This window comes from Euprymna scolopes, chromosome 9, assembly GCF_053919585.1.
Source record: "Euprymna scolopes isolate OS-2025 chromosome 9, ASM5391958v1, whole genome shotgun sequence".
NCBI classification, from domain to species: Eukaryota; Metazoa; Mollusca; class Cephalopoda; order Sepiida; family Sepiolidae; genus Euprymna; species Euprymna scolopes.
The window spans coordinates 114,174,242-114,181,839 of NC_136490.1; the positions used below are offsets into that span (position 1 = coordinate 114,174,242).

The 7,598-nt window shown below is 31.6% G+C and overlaps 1 non-coding gene across 1 annotated transcript; it reads right to left on the reverse strand.

Moving 5' to 3' along the window:
- Positions 1-6,612: 6,612 nt before the first annotated feature.
- On the reverse strand, positions 6,613-6,685 carry Trnar-acg (transfer RNA arginine (anticodon ACG)). Its single transcript has one exon. It is a non-coding gene; the product is annotated as a tRNA-Arg (tRNA).
- Positions 6,686-7,598: the final 913 nt, after the last annotated feature.

Consider the following 7,598-nt stretch of genomic DNA (forward strand, 5'->3'; position numbering starts at 1 on the left):
ATGTTATAATCATATATATATATGATGTTATAATCATATATATATATATATATATATATATATATATATATATATACACACACATATATATATACATATATATATATATGGTGTTATAATCATCAGATCACTCTGATAGACGTTAAAACATTTAACAAGAAATGTTTAAATTGCAACGATATTTTTCACGGTTAAGGTTCGCTGAAACAGTTTGTTCCTTGCACTGGAGAGTAGTCAGCCATTATCGTTGCTGCGTTCGAATCTCCTAACTGACTGTACTCGTGATAACTTGCACTGATGGTTCCTGAAAGGATGAAACACTAGTGTATGTAGGTATTAAAAAAGGCATTATTTTAGTAAATAATTACGCGCACACACACACACACACACACACACACACACACACACACACACACACACATATATATATATATATTATCCGGAGAGGGTAAAATTAATTTTCTGTACATTAAGTTTTGTCCCACTTTTAACTCACTTACCCATAAACGTTTAGAACCAGGATTTCAATTTTGATCCAAATATATTATAGAAATTTTATTCAAGGAATTATTTTAAAAGTAACAGATTTTATAAAGAAATATAAATTCAAGAAATTCTGATTAATACCTGTTTAATGATTACAGATCAAATTTAATGCGAATCTGTAATACTTAAATTTTCAAATCGGATGTTGTGCTAATTTGTTGCCCTCTGCAAACTCTTTAAATACTCCAGTTGGTGAATATTAATGGATTGTTGTATCCTGTACGTGCAAATATATATTAAAAAAAAACAAAAAACACTTAGCGAGAGCATGCTACTCCTGTAAATTAAATAAAAGGTTATGGTCGAGATGAGTTCAACAAAAACATTCTCGATTTCAACAAGATTTATCTGAAGAAGATCAGAGATTATGTCGGCTGAAACGTTTTGAAAATCACACTCAAAATGAGAACGGTAGTTCGAAGAATCCAAATAATACGAATGACCATCCTCATCTCAAAAATTCAGAAAAATGTTATATTTTTGTCGGATTTTTTTTTTTTTTTAAAGGAAAAACATGATATAAAACTTTTGTTTCTTTTCGGCATCAAACCTGGTCTTTTGGTTGACTGGCGCCAAGACGAAAACGCATATATCAAATGACGATAGTTTTATGGTCAGGTTGAGTATTCTAAAAAGAATATGTCTTTTAATCTCTGTTTTTTTTTTCTATTCCTCTTCCCCCCGTCCCCAAGATAAGAACGAAGATGCATTTTAATATCTATCGCCGCATCACGCAGGAAACAATTCGCCAAATACAACCGGATTTAGATAAATGAAAGGAAACTCACTAATTTAGTTATAAAGGATTAATCGTTGTGTAAATATGAAATTAAACTCAATACTTTCCTATTATAAGAGATTTAGTCCGATTGTTTTGTTTAAGGGGATTATTTAATGCTGAATCTATTTATGTTGATATTTTGTATTTGGAATCTTAATGTACTGTAAATTATTTGCGACCTATGTGGATGGACTTGGGAGCGTGGCGCATCATTCTTAAATTATCGACTCCTCCAAATATATAGTATAAGAAACATTTTGTGTTCTTATAGGTCGACAATAATAGATAAAAATATCTAACATTTATATATTTTTTATATTTTTACACACACACAGGCACGCACAAACGCGTATATACATATTAAATTTTAGTAATTCAATAATATTTCAAATGTATTCTTTGTCTTACATATAATAATACATTTGTTTTTATTTGAAATGGTTAAATTTCAAATAAAAAAACAATTATTATTATATGTAAGACAAAGAATACATTTGAAATATTATATCTGCTTATCCTATAGGATTTTGATGTCTACCATCTCTTCAGAGGAGAAAATATTAGCAAATAATTATAATGGTTTACACCTTATTTGCTAAAGTCAGTGAGGCATGGACACTCACAATTAAAAGTTGTTTAAGTATTTAAATATCATGGAGTAAGGGAAGTTAATGAAACGGATATTGAATTCCACATCCAATTTGCATGGTAAAATCCGAAGTGAAAGTCTTTGCTAACAGTGAGGTAATGGGATTCAATCTGTATTTTAAGTAATCCACAGCACAATGTAACAGTCCGAAGTAGGCATACTTTCCTAGTCTTTTCTTTGTTTATATAATGAGTCCAGTAAATATATTATTATATATGTCCGGTGAATTTGTTCATTAATAAATATATGATTTTTTAAATAATATATTTATATTATATTTTTATATAATTATAATATATGAGTTTAAAATACCAGTCCAAAATAACTCCAATTTGTGAATAAATTAAAATAAAATTATAACGGTTTCTGTAGACAGTATAGAGGGTTTCCCCTCCACTGACAGAGACAAATTACCTTAAGTGTAACATCAGAACAGATACTACACTTTGGGATATTAAATTTTTTATTCACTCAAAACAGGAAATACAAAAAGAGGAAATGAACAAAGTCTCGCCACTGTTAGATAAAAAAAAAATCCTTTTACGGGTTTGTATTACTGTACACATAGATTCGAAAAAGTTGTCAAAAAAACAAATATATAACAAATAAATGTTATCAAAGGCAAGATAAGTTACTTTTCTACCTAACTGGATATATTTTTCGTGTTTTTATTCAATGTAACATGTTTATTCAGCTCGAAAACCATACAGTGTTTACCGATGTATTGGAAAATTCAAAATGGCGCCCGACACTCTCTTTAACACGGTAAGTTCAGGAAAAGATGTTATAAATAATAAACTAGACGAAATACTGTTAGAAATTCGCTCATTATATGTTACCGTGATATAAGTTGACATATATTCGGTGTTTTTTTAATAGTATTTTGTCTAGTTTATTATTTATAATACCTTTTCCCAAACTTACCATGTTAAAGAGAGTGTTGGGCGCCATTTTGAATTTTCGAATACATCGGTAAACACTGCATGTTTTTCGAGCTGAATAAACATGTTACATTGAATAAAAACACGAAAAATATATCCAGTTAGGTAGAAAAGTAACTTATCTTGCCTTTGATAATATTTATTTGTTATATATTTGTTTTTTGACAACTTTTTCGAATCTATGTGTACAGTAATACAAACCCCCTTTTACGTTTGGGATGAGACATTTATCGAGTATTTATTTTTCTCGATTTTTCCCACTTACTGTTTTTCTAAGAGAAGAAGCTTTTATTGTTTTTCTTTACGGCATATCAATCCTTTTTCGGGTTATTTAATGGTGAATCCAGTAGTTTTTGAAAAAAAAGGTTGTTTTTTCCTTTTTTGCTTTTTATTTTTTTTTTTTTTGTAAAGGAAAAGTGTCGTTTTTTTTATTTAACAAATAAAAAAACATTAAATGCATAATATCAATGTTTGGTGCATTTTAGATCAAGAAGCCAGTATCTTCAGACGGTCTGCTCTTGTTGGAGACGAAGGTCTAGTCTTCCTCCTCTATACTTTTAAATAGGGATTTAACCTACTATCTACTGAACATTAAAGTTGCTTTCTTTTTACTTTGTTGTGCATTTTTTTTAATTATTTTAAGTGAAAACCGTTATATTGTATCACACACATTTCAGTGGTTTATTAGTTAACGTTTAGGTGTATCAGAATTTTGTAGGAATTTTTGACACCCCTAACACGAAACTGCCAATAAAATATAAAAAACTCGTAATTTTTCTTTTAAAAGTGGGTTGTTTATTTTCTTTATGGATTATACTTCCAAAATAAACTATTAAAGTTGTTTTAAAAGTAATAGAAATATATTTTTTTTATTTTTTAAAAAACAGTAATGAATTTTACGAACTCAATACTTTTCAATTTTTAAAATTTAAAAATCTATCAAAACTTTTCTATTGATTCTATTTTTACGATATTTTCAGGGTCAATGTGAAATTTTATGCTCTTTCCAATAAACTGAATACAATATTTTAGACAAACGTTTTTTTTTTTTTTAAATTCACCCCCCCCCCATTTTCAAGTGTCTATTAAAAAGTAAATCATTAATTTACTCACCAAAGTTTTATATATCACAAATGTAAGAGAAAAGGTCAATAAATAATATATTCAAATTAAAAACAAAAAAAAGTAGTGTTTTTTAGAAATTTACCTGTAAAGTCCGAAGTTTAAAACCTTTTTTGTTTAAACCACGTTGTTTGTTTTTCGTTTTTTTTTTATGAAACCGTGGTTCTTGATCCTTTAACTGTAAAAAAAATTAGGGCTTGAATTACATTTTTCGAGTAGTTATAAGCTTGGAAAGACAGGGGGTCGAATAATTCATACCTCCCATTTTGAAATGTCTATTAAAAAGTAAATAATTAATTTACTCACCAAAGAGTTATATATTATAAATTGAAGAGAAAAGGTCAATAAATAATATATTCAAATTTAAAACAAAAACAGTAGTGTTTTTTTTAGAAATGTACCTGTAAAGCCCGAAGTTTACAACTTAAAAAAAAAAACACGTTTTTTTTTTGTTTTGTTTTTTTTAATGAAATCTCGGTTCTTGCTCCTTTAATTGAAAAAATATTAGGGCTTGAATTACATTTTTCGAGGAGTATAAGCGTGGAATTATTAACTATTTTTCACGAAATGTCTGACACACCTAGTTAACGTTTGTCTGTGTTTATATCTCGTTGTCTGGGCAGTACAGTATAATTATTTAACTATCAATGAAAAATGATATTGCCGTAAAAACACAAGTCTCAGCAAAGGGAAAATCCAGTTTTGTTGTCGATTAACGCACTCAGACACACCACTTCCCCAAACTGAGATTTTGGTTTAGACTGTTACGCGTTAGAGCGTTCGGAATGGGAATTGAAGGTGACTGTTTTTTTGTTGCTTTTTTTTTTTCGGGGTTCAGATTGGAAGATCGGTTTGAACACTTACATTGATGATTCCGCAAGGAAATTAATATAGATATAATACTAGCAGGCCACCTGGCGTTGCCCGGCGTTACCAGGCCGTAAAATACGCATAAATATATATTTTAATTAATGCAGAATTCTTATTTATCATAAACAGAAATGACATAGGGATTTAACGTAACGTTAAATTTCATTTTTAAAAATAATAACGTAAAAAACAGAATAAAAAACGAGACATGTGCATGCGAGTATTATGTTGTTGCTTTTTTTTCTAAACTTTTTGTAAGTAAAAAAAAAATACTCGCGCTGATATCGAACCCAAACTCTAAAAACAGTGAGTAAAGCACAATAACAATTAGACCAACTTAACATGATCTTCACAATGTGTTCTCGAATCTACTTATACAAGAAATAAGGAAGCTGTTATGTTTCACGACCGCGCATACGCAGTCGTGAAACAGTTGAGAATAGATAAAAATCCTATCACCCGGCCTTGCGTACCAATTTTTCAATTTTAACTCTTTAACAGCCCTTCTTTCCGGATGATAACGGATTAAAAAGTTTTCCAGGTGTCTTAATACTCTATATACCAACTTTCAAGTCAGAACTTTAAAAATCATTGAGGATATTGGTTGAGAAGTGTCCTCACATATACCCACATTCACACTTTTACATATACATAGATTTATTATTAAACTAGTAGGGTGACCTCAAATTGCCCGGAATAATGATCGACAAATGTTTCATACTCCCATATTTTTATTCTCATCGAAATCGGTGAAATCACCTTTTTTTTTTTCAACCAAATCCATTGATTGCCTGCTCTGTTTGGGAACCCATCACGGTGCACCGGGACGAAGCTCATATGCCTCTCGCAGTGACATAGTTAACAATACATCCTAGTCTACTTTGCACTACAGAGAACCTATTGTTAATTTTATAAAATTATATTTTTATATATAATGGCTTGAATTAAAGTTTAAAATGCAAAAGTCAAGCATCATGCTTCAATTGTATTTTAAAAACACACATTCATTTTGAACGCGCCCCTATCATATCAAAGAACTCACTGTTGATTTTATATGCAGAGCCTGTCGGCTTGTGTGATAATAAAACTTCTTAGATAAACTTGTGATGTTAGACTGTGTAAGGTGTTAACATTGGTCAAAATCGCCGGTTCCTTTTTTCTTTAGATTATTTCGATTATCGATTATCGATACTTATCGATGACATTCCGATAGAAAATGTATCTAAGAACACTACCAGGCATATAAAGTACCTTCGTGTTAAATTTCATAAACATTCGTCCAAGTCGAACGAACTCACAGACACACAGACACGCAAAGTTCATTTTATATAATAGTAGACATAATTAACTACACGCACGCGCACGCAGACTTGAATACCTTCGAGACACGCGAGTGTTTACGGTCTCTCTGTACAGCGGTTTCTCGCGACAACTTTACTTAAGAATACTTAAGAATTTATAGAAGTAAACACTGACCAAATATCCGAACTAGTGGCTGTGCCGCGTCGGTACACACAACGCCGATTCAAACACAAAATCGAGTTAACTCAGCATCGTCTTACCATTAACTCTTAGCCTGTGAACTCGAAGTATGGGAAATTTCCACATACACAAAACAAAATCATTGAAAAAACAAAAAAATACCCTAACTAAAGGTAAGGATAATGAGTAAACGTTGGATAAAATGATGGTTAAAATAATTACGAACTTGCCAGGATTCGAACCTGGAATCTTCTGATCCGTAGTCAGACGCGTTATCCATTGCGCCACAAGTCCTGTACGTGTTCAGAAAGATATTACCACAACTGTATATAGGCAGTGTTAAATTCCGTTGACACGGGCAGGTAACTTTTTTCGGTAATTGCAGGAAATAGCCCCAAACCTTTTATTTCAGGCTTTTTGTGTGTCTCGGCGTTGTTCGTTACGAACCGTATATAGATAAGAACATTTTAGGGACTCACACCTGTTAGGGATAAAAAGAATTTTTCAATTCGGTGCATCCGTTCGAAAGTTTTATTGGTTTATATATGCACACACATAAATAAACATTTCGAATTTTATTAATAGTATAGATAACATTGTATTCGCAGCCCAAATAAACTCTCTTTGGTATGATTAACTTACACTAGTTTTTACAAGGAATGGTGCGCTTTTTTCAAGTGATGTTATATGAAGCAACATGAAACTCGATGTTCAACAAGACTAGATGCTCGTCTGAACTCCAATCTCTGGTCCCCCTCGCCAATCTTTCACGAAAAACACCCGTCTAGCTGAATCCACTGCGAAAAATTTCCCCCACTCTTTATCTGTGCCTAAATCAAAACGTGGAATCCATGAACAAAGCTTCTTTCTTAGAACTGCACGCCTGTGGAACTCTGTTCCGTCTGCCTGCTTCCCACCTGACTACAACTTGGATGTCTTCAAGTCCAACGTTAACAAATTCCTAATGAACCGCCCCTTAAGTAAACACTTCATTAAATCTCCACACTAACGTACTGTACTTGCAATAACCCTTATCCCTGAGTGGCTTCCGGGCCTTGATAAGTGGTGACCACCGTGTAAAAAAAATGCATTCTTGTCCTGGAATCCGGTAAGACAAACGGACTAAAATTAAACATAACGTATTAAATGGGTAATCGTGGAGAGGAAAATTATGTTCTAAACTTGTTTAGAGCCTCTCGATGCCATA